The sequence below is a fragment of the Selaginella moellendorffii genome, unplaced genomic scaffold (genome assembly GCF_000143415.4).
Source record: "Selaginella moellendorffii unplaced genomic scaffold, v1.0 SELMOscaffold_14, whole genome shotgun sequence".
Taxonomy (NCBI): Eukaryota; Viridiplantae; Streptophyta; class Lycopodiopsida; order Selaginellales; family Selaginellaceae; genus Selaginella; species Selaginella moellendorffii.
The window spans coordinates 1,288,542-1,302,970 of record NW_003314275.1 but is presented as its reverse complement, the minus strand read 5'-3'; positions in this window follow the sequence as shown (position 1 = coordinate 1,302,970).

The window sequence follows — 14,429 nt, the reverse complement described above, 5'->3', positions numbered from 1 at the left end:
CACTTCTATTGATGTGCACCGCATCTGCATTCTGTAACCCGTGGAATTCTCTGATTGACCGTAGCATGATAAATCTCATATTTTGTAGCAGCTATTGTCTCTCTGGCAAGCCGATTAGCCTAGGTATGATCTTTGTGGATAATTATCAATACTTACTGGTATTAAGTCAATTATATACATATTGGTGTGCTAGAGTATGACAGAAGGCGTGGCATCCAAGGAGCTGGGAACACTTCGTCTTGATCAGCCAATACTTTGAGATGGTGGCGACTAGAGGGCACTCTATATTTCTTCATGATCAACGTCCTGGTCGATCCGGGACAACTCTGAGTGCGGAGGAGCTCGTCAAACTCGATGCCATTCCTTCCAGATGTCGTGATCCGGATGTTGCTGTTGGGAGCTTGCCTCCTCCATAGCCGATTGTGCTGAGAGAGTTGCAGTGAAGATCTTCGAAAGCACTGGAGCCCTGCTACACAACTGCCTACGTTGTTCTCTCAAACATGTACTCGTCGATTGGGAGGTGAGGTGGGATAAGGTCTCAGTCGAGGCGAGTGAGAAAAGTTCCAGGGATCAGCAACATCGTTCGACTTGGTAGCGAAGTTCACAGCTTTATGGTCACAGCGACGACATCGTTGAGGAGCGTAGGGAGGAGCAAAAGGAGGAGCTGCTGCACTACCACAGCGTTGTGGCTTTTGGATTGATCACCAGGGACCAAGGGTTGCCGCTGAGGATCATGAAGAATTTTGTGTCCAAGATGGTGGGACAATCTATAACTGTGGGAGACGCCTTGCCGGTTCCATCACTTCAGCAACGGTACGTAGAGATTACTGGTGACCTGGGAAGAATTTGCGAACCGATAAGAAAGTCAAACATTAGTTCTTTGAGAATGGTGGCAAATTGCTAACACCTGAAAGCTGATCAATGAGCAGCGGGGTCTGGCAGCTGATGGAAGCAAGTGCCGCAAGTACGAGGACTTGTACAATGCCCAAAGGTAAACAAAGTTTCTTACCTTGATCGGCCATTTGAAACTAAGTGGATCCAGATCCAAGGCCAAGTAAGGGTCTCTATTCATCTCGTGTTTGCGAAGAAAGAGGGCTGAAATAATAAAAATAGAATAAACAAACATACGTGCAAGGGTGATGCAGCGACGAGACGAGTGCATGGATCTCCGTTGGATCGACATTGATAGCTGCCAAGAGAATTCGGATGCACATTTGCCCGTTGTGGGCAAATGCCGCGATCGCCACGAGAAAACATCTCAATCTTCCATCTTGTGGAAGGCTCCCAAGACGTCCGCTGCGCGCCCGCACTTTCCATACACTTTTCCATGACAAGGAACCTAAATGCCGCTGGAGACGTTTTTCCTGGTGGATGCGCTTGGCCCCCCCCAGAAATCTGTGCTCAAGAACAATGCCATGGAAAACCACCGCCATTGCCATTAACTACATGGTGCCTCGATGACGACCGGCTGCTCCCGGCGGGGGCGCTTGTGCAAATCTCATGAAATAAAGAATGTAGCTCTGTTAGTCGAGCTGATCGACTCTCTTCTCTTCAGTTTTCATGACTTGTCCGGGGATCCCAATCTTCAAACTAGACTCACAAGCATTGCTTTTCCACGGTTCTTCTTTCGCTCTAACCACTCTTGTGAAGGACAGCCACCTTTCGGCCTCGAGTATTTTCCCTCTTCTTCACACACTGAACCTTGTGGGTGTGACTTGAAATTTCATGGAGTTTTTCGAATCTTTGGGCAGAGGTGGATCCAGTATGTCGATCTACATGGCTAACACCTTAAACTTAAGGACATGAGTGCAGCATAAGTTTTTCCGAGGCTTATAAAGACATTCTCGAAGGATATGTGGTCCTAGTGGCATCAATCTCTGTCTTGTTTGTTGCTGCTAGGAACACGACAAGAAAGTGCCTTGATGAAATCTCAAGCTCCCCAGGATTTGAAAGTACCTCCAGCCTTGGACTTACCTTTGCTGCTAATCAATAGCGTGCCTGGATCAATTTAAACTTCAATGCTCAAACAAGCCATCTTCGAAGATCTTCGATTCTATGCCGGATCATGACGTGGTTGCACTCATTACACTGTATGCCCAGTCCGGGCATCTTGAGCTTTACAAGAACACGGAGTTCCGTCTCTTGGAACCGCGCATGTGGCAGCATCCCGGATCCGTGACTGAGAGTCTATGTTTGATTGCTTCTCAGAGCGCCATGGAACTCGATGGTAATGGCGCTCGCGCACCAGGGGCAAATTCTGGCAGCGAAATCGACCTTCGACAAAATGTCGGCCAAGGATCTCGTGTCCTACTACTGTGCTACGCCCAGAATGACAGGATGTTCCATCGGTTCCCCTTCACCAGCACAGCGGTGACTACCAGAGGGGGGATTTGGCCACTGCGAAAGACATCTTTGATTTCATGCCAGATCAAGACGTGGTGCGTGGACGGCGATGACGACAGCCACCAGGGCTTCGTCGCCCTCACGAAGAACATCTTCGATCAAATCCCGGAGAAGAATCCAGTACCGTGGATCCTCGCATTTGCGAGAATGGCATTTTGAGGCCGTTCACGAGATCTTGTGCAAGACCATTGTCTGCTGGATAGCTCTCACGCAAGTTTCCACTTGAGCACCGCCAGGAGCATGTTGGAGAGCATGCAGATGTGCACCTTGGTTTCCTGGACGACAAACGCCCAGAACGGGCACTATGATCGAGCAGTGGAAGTCTTCCAGCTTATGAATCTCGAGGGTGTCAAGCCGGACGAGTTGACGTTCCGGAGCGTTCTAACTTTGTGCAGCCATGTTGGTTTAGTAGCGAGTTGGTACTTTCAAGCTTGCTCTAGAAGACTATCACTTCGATTGCTTTTACCATTTGCTTTTTGAGATCATACACACATAATAAGGAAAATACATCTGAAATATCTCCTTTCCATAACTAAGATTGAGGGAAAGTCCTATGCTTCTCATCCTTTTGCGGCTGATTAATTTAAGCCTTCGTGTAGATAAAAGGCTTATATAGTGTGCTGCTGGTATCACCACACCAATAGAGACTACACCATACTCATTTCTTTGTACTTAACAGATTGTTAGAGCCACATGGCATACAGCCACCTGGATCCACTTACATTTTCCCTTTTTTAAACATGAAAAAGATTTGTAAATGCATTCGTCCTCGTCGACAAAAGAGTCAAAAACCAAAAATTCGAATACAGAATTGAAATAACAAAATAATAAAACAATTATGCGGCAGCCATGATGCCCCAAAAATACGTCCTTACAGTTTCTGGAATCTGCTGCCTCTTCCATGTCACAGTTTTATGCTCCCAATCAATAGTACCTCTAAAGAGCCCGTGACAGTAACGCTTAGTAGCAAACACCATAGGAGCATAGCGCATCCCTTGCAACCTAAAAATCCGCGATTTTTCTTGATCTAAAACTCCTGGAAGTTCCTCAAATTCTTCCCATTGTTTAGCTTTCTCATTGTAATAGCGAAGGTTTCCAAACTGTACAACAACCACCTTCCCTTGAACCATAGTCATCGTTGCACCATGGTGCTTAAACTCTTTAGGGAGGTCTCTGCCCAGGAATTCTGACCTGCATTGTAATACCTCAATTCTCTCTTTTCATACAAGCCAATCACACGATCTGCGCCGTTTGAGATCACATTCGTAATTATCCCTAATGTATCTAAACCAGCCACACGTCCAATTTTTACCCACTTGTCTTCACTTGCTGAGTATACCTGAGTCTTGTTTATTCCAAAGGCGTGAATTGTATCTTCATCAACTGTAGCATAATACTGCTGACCTGGCTTCATGAAAGCTGTTGAGATTGTTGTCCACTTGAGGCCATCATCTTTCAAATTCATTTTGTAAAGGGCTGGCCGTCCTGGGTTTGGAGAGCACTTTTGAGGATATTTCCGCATCCCCCGTACAGGAACCAACTTGACTATGAAGACATGGAGATTACCACCTGCAGAAGCATGAATTGCAGCAACACGCTCATCTGGTTCTAGTTGCACTTGCTCCAATTCTGTCCATGTTTCTGTTTCAATATCAAGATGTAAGATGCGGATATCATCGTCATAAAACAGCAAAATCAAACCCATTCCTACGACTTACCCTAAGGATTGTTGCCCTTAAATATATGGAAGTCTAAAAGTGTAAACTATAAATCGAATATTATCCCCAAAACTTAAGTAAAACCGACAATATTTTTTGAAGCACAGGAAACACAAAACAAGACAATAAGAAAAGAGATAGAATTGGAGCCAGTTGTAGATCCGGAAAACAGCCATCAGGGAGAATCCGTGACCAGGATTTCAGCTGGTGCGCGGTACCGATCAATCTAAAACCCCAAGAAATAATGCAGCGATCGATCGAGCGTCCACTCCAAGAAAGAAACCCTTCCCTCTATACCCACATTCTGGATTGGAGTGATACGAGCTGAGTACCGGAAAATATGTTCCCCGATGCTCCATCTGCTCACAGCGCAATGGCGATCCACATTGCATTTTCTTGCGCTGGAATCTAGCGCATACTTGTTGTAGCCGGAAATCGATGCTCCAGGCCGTGGCATTCCGGTGGCGGCAGCCAAGAGCCAAAAGCCACAGCCGATCCGCTGGCTCGGCTTGTTCCACGTGCCTTCATGTTCACAAAGCGAAGCGGCACCCTTCTTCAGATTCAAAAGACGCTTCCACTGGAAGAAGTTCCTTAGGCTGCTCAGCTTGAGACAGGCCAAGGAGCTCCTTGTCGTGCTTCTGTAGCATCACCTGGCCACCTGACACTCCTGCCGGCCACTTGATGTCAACCTTGTTCATGAAATATGGGCATCGCCCAACCCCCTCCACAGCAGCCCAGTTGAAGCCAATGAATTTGACCTAGACTTGCCTGCTGGGATAACTGACCCTCACCATCATGTTCACGTCTCTAACATCTCCATACACCCCAATGTCACCAGAGGGCATGACTGGGATTCTGTGTGCTTTGTCTAGCATCTTGAGCACCTTGGCCCACAACTCTTGTGCCTGTGGGTGCCCATGAAGTGGACACCACTAGGTACTCTATCTTCACTTGCAACCATCCTCTAGGAAGCTGGTCTATATTGTATAGCTGAGGAGCCAACCTAACGTCTTCAACTGCCCAAGCCCTATGCACAGCTTCCTGTAAGAACCTTGAGTGTACTTGATGACCATGACCATGTAAGAAAAACCAATATTCTTACACTTTGTCAATAGTTGATTTATTAATCATTTTGCCCAAAAATTATTCCATTTTCGTAAGTTAATACAAACTAGTGAAAAGGTTTGAGTTTACTTTAGTTAACTCAGCTTTAGTAAGTAGTTTGTATGATGTTTTGGGGTTAAAGCAATTGAGTTACATGGAGTTTGGAGTTAGCATAAAAGAATGGCTGTTGTACTTTTCTAAGAAAAATAACCCTTGTACCTTTCCTTTGTAATGTTATGCTTAGTTAAACATAGTTTTTAGAAAAACCAACTTTGGGCTGAGTTTCGTTAAAGCATGAAACTAACAAAGAGTTGCAACAAAACGTTTTCATTATACACAAAACCAACAAAGAGCAATAGATGGTTTTCATGTAAAGGTATTTCTAGAAAACTCATTGCAGCCTTTTATCATCTTTGCCTTGAGTAAAGCTAACAAAAAGATGATGGGAGAAACTCTAGGTGCTAAGGGGTCAATTTTGAGAGGGGAGTTGCTCATGAACTTGTCTCTCATGATCCCCAAAAGAAGAAACTCCAAAAGCCAAGGGTCAGTCTTGAGAGGGGAGTTGCTTATGAGCTTGACGGCCCATGCTGTTGCAATTGTGGAATCCAGAACACCATTTGTCCATTGGTGTCCACAATCACTCGTAAGTATTTGCCTCTCTTGCTCCCCTCAAAGAGCATGCCTTATATCATCTTCTGCCTCGTCAAGTCTCTCAATCGAAGTGTGTCAAACTATAAGTATTCCTTGAAACCATGGAGGTACACCACTCTCCCTTGATTTCCTCTTATACACTTTTATATCTACCCCAACTATAAGCTGCTAATAATCAAACCTTATTGAGACTCAGTACCATCATGTCTCTCTTGTCGGTGTTGAGTGTTTTTGTTGGTGCCTTTTCTCGGATCTATGTCTTTAAAAAAAAGTGACAACTCTAGCTAGCAACCTTGATAGAGGTCTCTGTCAAAACTTCTACCTTCAAAGTATTGTCGTCCATACGCTTGTGCCATTTCTAGATATGCACATGAGTCATAAATCTTGAAATCCTTGTGAAGGGACTCGGGCCAAAGTCATGTTTCCACTCTTTGGCAGGATAGACCTTTATCTTAAATGTCTTTATAGCTAGGGCCAAAGACCACAAACTTGTTCATTGTCACTGCACTAGACACCCGCACTTGCCATATAGAAGCTAAAGGTTTGCCAAAGTGTTGGTGATAAAATCCTCTTTATGTGGGGAGCTTTATTTCCAAACCTCCACCACTGTCGACCTTGAAAAAGCTCGCAAGAAGAACCATCTCCTTGAGAAGTCCTCAATACCAACACACTTGAAACAAAGTCACACATGACACTATCACTTCAAGCTTCCAATCCTTGGAAAGAATCACCTTACAAGTCATAGGGATGAGAATAATCTCTTTTACTTTGCTTGAGCTCACCACTGTCTATGGAGCAAACCTCTAGTCCCCCAAAAAGAGAACTATGGAGTAATGAAGGACAAGTTTAAGCAACAAGCCAAGGACTCAAATATTTAGATCTCCTTCTTCCACCATTCAATCTTTTTGAAATTTTGAAGGCATAATCTCCATAACCAAGTTCAACTTCTCATCAACATGATCTAGAAACAAATGCATCAACTAAAAGAACTAGTTGCTCAAATTTATATTGGACTTCATTTGCTTGAACCATGAAACTTGAGTAGATAAGTCTCATAGTCTAGCCATTAGATCTTCATGAAACCTTGTAGGTGCAATCTTTCTAGTGTCTTCTAGCTTTTCACTAGAGCAATTTTCAGTTAAATAACACATCAAGCACCTGCAACTGACCCATTCTCACCCCAAACCTTAGTCACCTAAATAGGGTCAATAGTGTTATGCTTAGTGGTTGCATTTCGTTAAACTTTATGATAGTAGTAAGCTCTCACTAATCTTGATTTGGTCTTGGTAGCTTTACATCTTAGCTGAGGATGGTGATATCTAACTTAGTTGTTTGAGGTTGAGGTGTTATTACCTATATTGTACCCTTGTCTATTATGAGGTTGTATATATATATAAATCCATCCCATGGTCTTCATTTTAGTTTCCGATGAGTGTTAATTATGCATAGTTATAAGTGACTAAATTTTCCATTCTACTTTAATCACTTAATTATACCTTCGACCACATGAAGGAGTCTCACTCACAACTTTCATAAATCCTATTTTGAATTTGGGGACTGGCTAGCCCCAAGAATGGCATTTATGCCATTTAACCTTTCAGGTCTAAGTGCTCCATGTATCTGATCCCATGACCAACACCCAAAGGACATATCAGCTTGTTACACTAAGGCTATGCCCATTCACTTTTATCATACTAGTGGTCCAACACCACCTGCATCACAGCCCCATCCAAGTGGGAAGAACATCTAAGGGAAATGAATTGTGTCAATATGATGGCATATTGAGTCCGAAAAAAATAGTTTCTAGGAGAGACCTATAGAAGGGTCACAAAATTGGGCCATGAATAAAGCCCACAACAAAAAATGTTAAAAAGATGTACTAGGGGTGAACACCCTCTGGATTTAGCAAAGCAAAGTCTTTGGTATAGAACCAAAAGGATACTTGGAGAATGGAGGTAGTGATCCTATGTTTCTTGGTGCAACAATTAAAGAATAGAAGTAAAAGATTAGTGGCCAAGAAAATAGCTATGGGAATCATAGGAAAGAATCCAAATAGCAAAATTAAGTCAAGAACACTAATGTGTTGGGTGTTAATGAATTGTGGGAAAGACAATATATCTTCAAAAATGGATTCTCAATTGCTCCGATTTGGCAAAAGTGGAAGCTCTAAGGGAAGGAGTGGCAATATAGCCAAATGATAAGGTTGTGAACAACTTTAGCACAAATTATAATAACTGAAATTTAGTGTTAATGCTGGCATGAAATTGAAAAGAGGATGATGGTGCCCTCAAATAGAGAACTTCTTAGGATGGAGAAGTGGAGGTTGCACAATATGTGCAATGCAAGGTGTCAGAGACACCTAGGAAATTGACTTCGAAAAGTCAAAATTAAAAGTTCCAAAATACAAAGGTTATATCGATAGAAATTGAGACTATTTGAGAATGAGTAGTGAGAGAAGGTGTCTCTAATAGGTTTAGCAAGAACTAAACCAATAAAAATAAAGAACCACCACAAGTGATCAAATGAATCTTTATATTGGAGAGACTATACTCCTTAAAGGATGGGCAAGACATGGTAAACCTCTGGTGTCAGACCCTTGATGAATATTAGCTTGGTGCTAAAGATGGAGAGGGTAATATATGTTAGTGTTACTTTATAAAATGGTTTATCATTCAATGAGGATATTCAACTTTGTCTATGGGTGGTGGAGTTATGAGACACAAAATCCCTAGACCTTAAAGAGAAGCCAAAAGGGTGCTACATGATAGTGGCTAAGGCAAAAGCCAAATGAGTGTAACACATTTGAATTAAAAACTCCAATTCAAAAAGTCGAGAGTGGGAGTGGAACTCCCAACAAATTGCTCGAGGAACGAGCACAAAGAAAATAGTAAGTGAGTCTTTAAAAAAGGGACACAAGAGGACCCACACATGATATGTGTCAAGATAGACTCGAAACGGACCCAAGATAGAGTCTGAGATGGGCCTGAGATGGAGTCTAAGATAGAGTCCGAGATGGATCTGAGATGGAGTCTAAGATGAAGTCTGAGATGGAGTCCGAGATGGACCCAAAATGAAGTCTGAGATGGACCCAAGATGGAGTCCAAGATGGAGTTCGAGATGGACACGAGATGGAGTCCGAGATGGAACTGAGACCGAGACCGAGTCCGAGATAGACTTGAGATGAAGTCTGAAATGGAGTTCGAGATGGAACCAAAATTGAGACTAAAACCGAGTCGGAGACTGAGTTTGAGTCCGAGTTCAAGTCTGAGTCCGAATATTAATATAGGTTGTTAGGTGAAAGCCCAAAGTGATCATCCCCCAGGGGAAGGGGGGTGGGGGCGGGGGGTTTGTAGAGGTTCCAAAAGTATAGTAGAGAGAGTGTGGGGGTTGGACCCCAATGGAGCCAATTTGGCCAAGAAAGGCAAGTGTGACTCAAAAAAGCTATACCCACGTGTTGGTGATGATATATTCACTAAGGAGTCTAAAGCTAGAGTGAATACAGACTAACAATCGATCATAGGATCAAACATGTTAAGCACTTGAACCAAATGTAAAGATTGAATAGCATGGATGCCATTCTTGGGGCTAGCAAACCCCAAGTCTGGAATAGGACTTATAGAGGTTGTGAGTGAAATTCCTATAAGTGGTGTGATTAAAGTAGAATGGAAAATTTAATCATTTACACTTTAATGTTGTAGTTAGAGTTTGTATTTAGCAATCATTGATGATGATTGATTATCATCTAGGATAATTGATTGATCCTTATAAAAGGTTTTGCTTAATTATTGTTGATTGATTTAGAATGATGGATTTTATTTTCAACAATGATTATGTATCTCTCTATTTATAGGATGATTAATGATCTTCTATAATGGTTAATTATTATCTTGATTGTTTTTTGCCTTTTACATTATAACATATTTTTTGTGGTTTATTCTGGATTGGTGTAAGCTCCTAAATTTGGATTTCCCGGGATGTCATCTAGTCTAATACTATTCAAACCTAAGAATGTTTAACCCCAAGTATTCTAAAACCTTTAACCAATTAAAAAAGGGAGTGCACTCTTATTCATAGGCCTTTCCCCTCTATATTTGAACCTTATAGATCATCTCTCAAGTCATTATTTTTGGTTGCTTACAATTGGTCTTTTGGGTTTGAGATATTGGTAGGATGTTGTTGACACTTGTTTAAGCTTGTTTAAGCAACTTAAATTCCATATGATCAAAATCTCTTTAGATTGGCTAATATGATAATTGACATAAATGAGTGTTTGTTAGTTTTGCCACATTCATTTTGTTTTGTTGCTTATTACTATGGTTTATTTTGATAGATTGGATGTTATTTCCTTTGCGTGATACATTTGCACGTTTTTTGTTTGTCAATTGATAATACTTTATGTTTTTTGAGCTATCCTTCATAAGTTGTTTAACATGCTATCTACAATCTTTGATAGTTAAGCTTTATCATTGAGTTTTCTTGATGATATATATGTTGTTGAATTTTGTTGATTGATCAATTTTATGACCTTAACTTTTCATGATCTTGGTGGTTCCTATAAAACTAGTTTATCATATGATAATTGCATTGGAATACTTTTGTGTTCTAATTTAGGTTTTACTCACTAATTTAAGTATTTAAGATATCATTATCTTTGACTTTGATATTGTCCATCTCTTGATCTTTGTGTTTGGGCTAGTATAGGTAGATTGGCTTTAGTACTTCATATGCATGGTGAAATCTTTAATCATGGGGTAGCTATTGTTGACTAGTGACATCACACACCTCTCTCTTGATATTTTATATTCCATTCAAAGGTGTAACTATATAAATAATTTTAACTATTTGTTTACAATAGTCTATCTAAACTTTATTGATAAGTTTAGTTTGTTTGCTTAGAAGGGTTGGGGCCCCTAGCTTCTCTCTTTATATCATCTACAAGCAGGGGCATATCATCTTTTGTAAGTTCGGAGACACCTAAAGTAGTAGGGGTGGTTGACTCTATCCTTGTCGGTGATGGCTAGAAGGTGTCTAAATGATAACACATTTGCATTACATAGATAAGTTTCCCCCTAACTCACTTGTAAGTTCCTAAATTTAGACTTCCCGGGAGGTCATATAGCCCAATACTATTCAAACCCAAGGACACTTAACCCCAAATATCCCAAGACCTTAACAGATTGAAAAAGGGGGTGCACTTTTATTCATAAACCCTTTTCCCTTTATATTTGAACCCTTATGAATCGTCTTTTAAGTCGTTCTCTTTGGTTGTTTATAATCTAACACGTTTCCATGCAAATTAACACCCTTATAAACAAAAGCTGAGAGCCACAGCTCTCTTGAGAGCCCTACTCTCTTGACACCTTACCCCTCAAGTCAAGCCCAGCTGTGGACCCTTGCTAGATTTGAATCAAACATGTGGTAACCAATAGAGTCGGACCTGAAACTGCTCTGATACCAAATGCAAGCTCTTAAATTTAAACTTTCCGGGAGGTCACCCAGTTCAATACTATTTAAACCTAAAGACGCTTAACTCCAAATATCCCAAGACCCTTAACTGATTGAAAAAGGGGGTGCACTCTTATTCATGGGTTCTTTCCCTTTATATTTGAACCTTTATAGATTGTCTCTCAAGTTGTTCTCTTTAATTGTTTACATTATTTAAGTTTCACATTTTTCACAAAATGTGACCACCGTAAACTTGTTTTGGAATTCTTTCTTTAGTGGCTGTCTAAATTAAAGTGTGTATCAACGAGGACTTCCCTAAAGGGGGGAGAGTGTTGCAAATATGACTATGGGTATCAAAAATTATTTATTGGCTAATCCTTTTGGATATTCTTTTTTTATTGATGATAGTAGGAGGTTGGTATTGTTGGACCCTTTTTTTCAATCTCCACTTAAACTAGTTGAGAAATTAATTTTTGCATGTGCACGTGGCTAGAAGAGCATAAGAATAGAATTTCTAAGTGCTATTAGTCAAACATACTTGACTTGGTTAAAGAAATTCATTCGTTAATTTGCACTTGTTAACGTTGGAAACCCCTATGTTATTGAGTTTAGTCCCTCAATACTTGCTAAATCATAGATTATAGTGTTTGCCAAGACACTTTTGCTATCATTCCCCTATGTATTGATTCCATGTGGAAAAGCAAAGATATCTTTGTTGTGGCCAAATTCTTGCGAGCTAGATAGAAAAAATAGGAATCACAATGATGGATCCACAAAAAAATCCATCAAAGAGAAAAGATCAAGAAATGGCAAATAGTGGAGAGAAATCCTAGTGGAAGCCAATACCTCTTGTGTGCTCTGTGAGAGTTGCCATGTATTGAACAGTAGTGTTGTGTTGCAAGTTGTGGTCTTCAAGTTGATATCAATCTGGGATTATGTCTCGACATAGAATTCCATCTGCCACTCAGATGGTCTCTAGTGGTGTCATTGATTGATCGAGAGAAAGAGGGAGAGGAAGTCTTTTTTGGTGGTGTCTTGGTTGTTCATTGTGGCTATAGACAAAGGTAAAGCTGCTGCAAAGGGGCAAAGATCTAATCCAGCTCAGGACTGTGTAAGTGTGGCCTTCTTGTGGCCATGCCATCTCTCTCCACCATTTGCCATCCACACAAGCTATTAATGTTTAATTTGGACAGGAACCTAATGGCCAGATACCTGGCTAGAATAAAGATAACCACAAAATGGAACTTTAAGAAGCATTGCCATTGAAAATGTAGAATTTGAACTTTCACTTCACTTTGAGAAAGCATATAATAAAAAGGAGGAAAAGCCAAGAACAAACTACACGGCTTTGCATAGCCTAGTTTACATCTTACACCTTGTCAAAAAGTTGCAAAAGCAAATTCACAGTGGTGGGAGATATTTTTGCTTCTCCACACTCTTGGAGAATAAAAAAGTAGAATTTTCCATCAAAATCCTATTCTACTATCAATATACTTTTTCAATGGAATCTAGTACTTCATAGCTAGTATGGTATAGAGTTGTAGTGTATATAATTTTCAATCTTTATCTTATGGTGATTTACCATAGGATAATCACAAAGTGGAACTTAAACCCTTCACATGGATGGCAAATTTGGATAGGAACCTGATGGCTGGATACTTGGCTAGAATAAAGAAACATATTGGCAAGGTCACAGATTCTTGTCCTGTGGTTGTCACACTAGACAAATTTGCCTTTGTCCATCCTAGGGATTCTTGTAAACTTGATGGTGAAATCTTCATTCTATAATGGTTTCTTTCTTGTGCTTGACAGCTGTTTCTGTTTAGCATTTTGCCCATCTCTGCCTGGTTTTTTTTATTTTTTCTTCCTTGTTGAAGGGGTGGGAAAGATCGGTTTGTGTGTGAACTAATGTCTCCCCACCTTCATTTTTTCTAGAAGCGAGTTTTTTTGGTTTTTTGCATGTTTATAGTGGTGAGATCTCTATATTTTAGAAAACAGAGAGAAATAGAAATGTCAGTTATTGTGCGAATTGACATCTTCAAAGTTTTTTTTTTTAATTTCATTGACTTGATAGGGCATTTCATGTGAAAATTAAAGGGTGGAAGATGTCAGTTCTTGCACGAACCGACCTCTCCCGTATTCTTATTGTGTTTTTCCTTTTTCTCGAGAGGTAGGGTGAGGTTGGAGAAAGGATGACAACCTAATAAAACATTCCCACAGGCTAAAAAATTTTTGCCAGAAATGAGTTTACATTAACCAAGGGCAAATTCTGGCAGCGAAATCGACCTTTGACAAAATGTCGGCCAAGGATCTCGTGTCCTACTACTGTGCTACGCCCGGAATGACAGGACGTTCCACACCAGAGGGGAGATTTTTCCACCGTGAAAGAGATCTTTGATTTCATGCCAGATCAAGACGTGGTGCGTGGACGGCGATGTCGACAGCCACCAGGGCTTCGTCGCCCTCACGAAGAACATCTTCGATCAAATCCCAGAGAAGAATCCAGTACCGTGGATCCTCGCATTTGCGAGAATGGGCATTTTGACGAGGCCGTTCACGAGATCCTGCGCAAGACCATTATCTGCTGGATAGCTCTCACGCAACTTTCAACTTGAGCACCGCCAGGAGCATGTTGGAGAGCATGCAGATGTGCACCTTAGTTTCCTGGTGACAAACGCTCAGAACGGTCACTCTGATCGAGCAGTGGAAGTCTTCCAGCTTATGAATCTCGAGGGTGTCAAGCCGGACGAGTAGCTTCGTGCAGCCATGTTGGTCTAGTAGCCGAGTTGGTACTTTCAAACTTGCACTCCATTTGTTTTTTGAGATCATACACACACAATAAGAAAAATATATCTGAATATCTCCTTAGATTGAACATATCTCCTTAGATTTGAAGACAAAGGCCTATGCTTCTCATCCTTTTGCGGCTGATTTATCGTGTAGATAAGAGGCTTATATAGGTATCACCACACCAATAGAGACTATACTCAAGCATCACACCATACTATCTATGAGGGGAGTATAATGAAAAGAGAACTTTTTCTATAAGATATAGTCCAATAGCTAGCTCGTTAGTTTCTAGTTGTTGTCCATACTCTTTGCGGATCC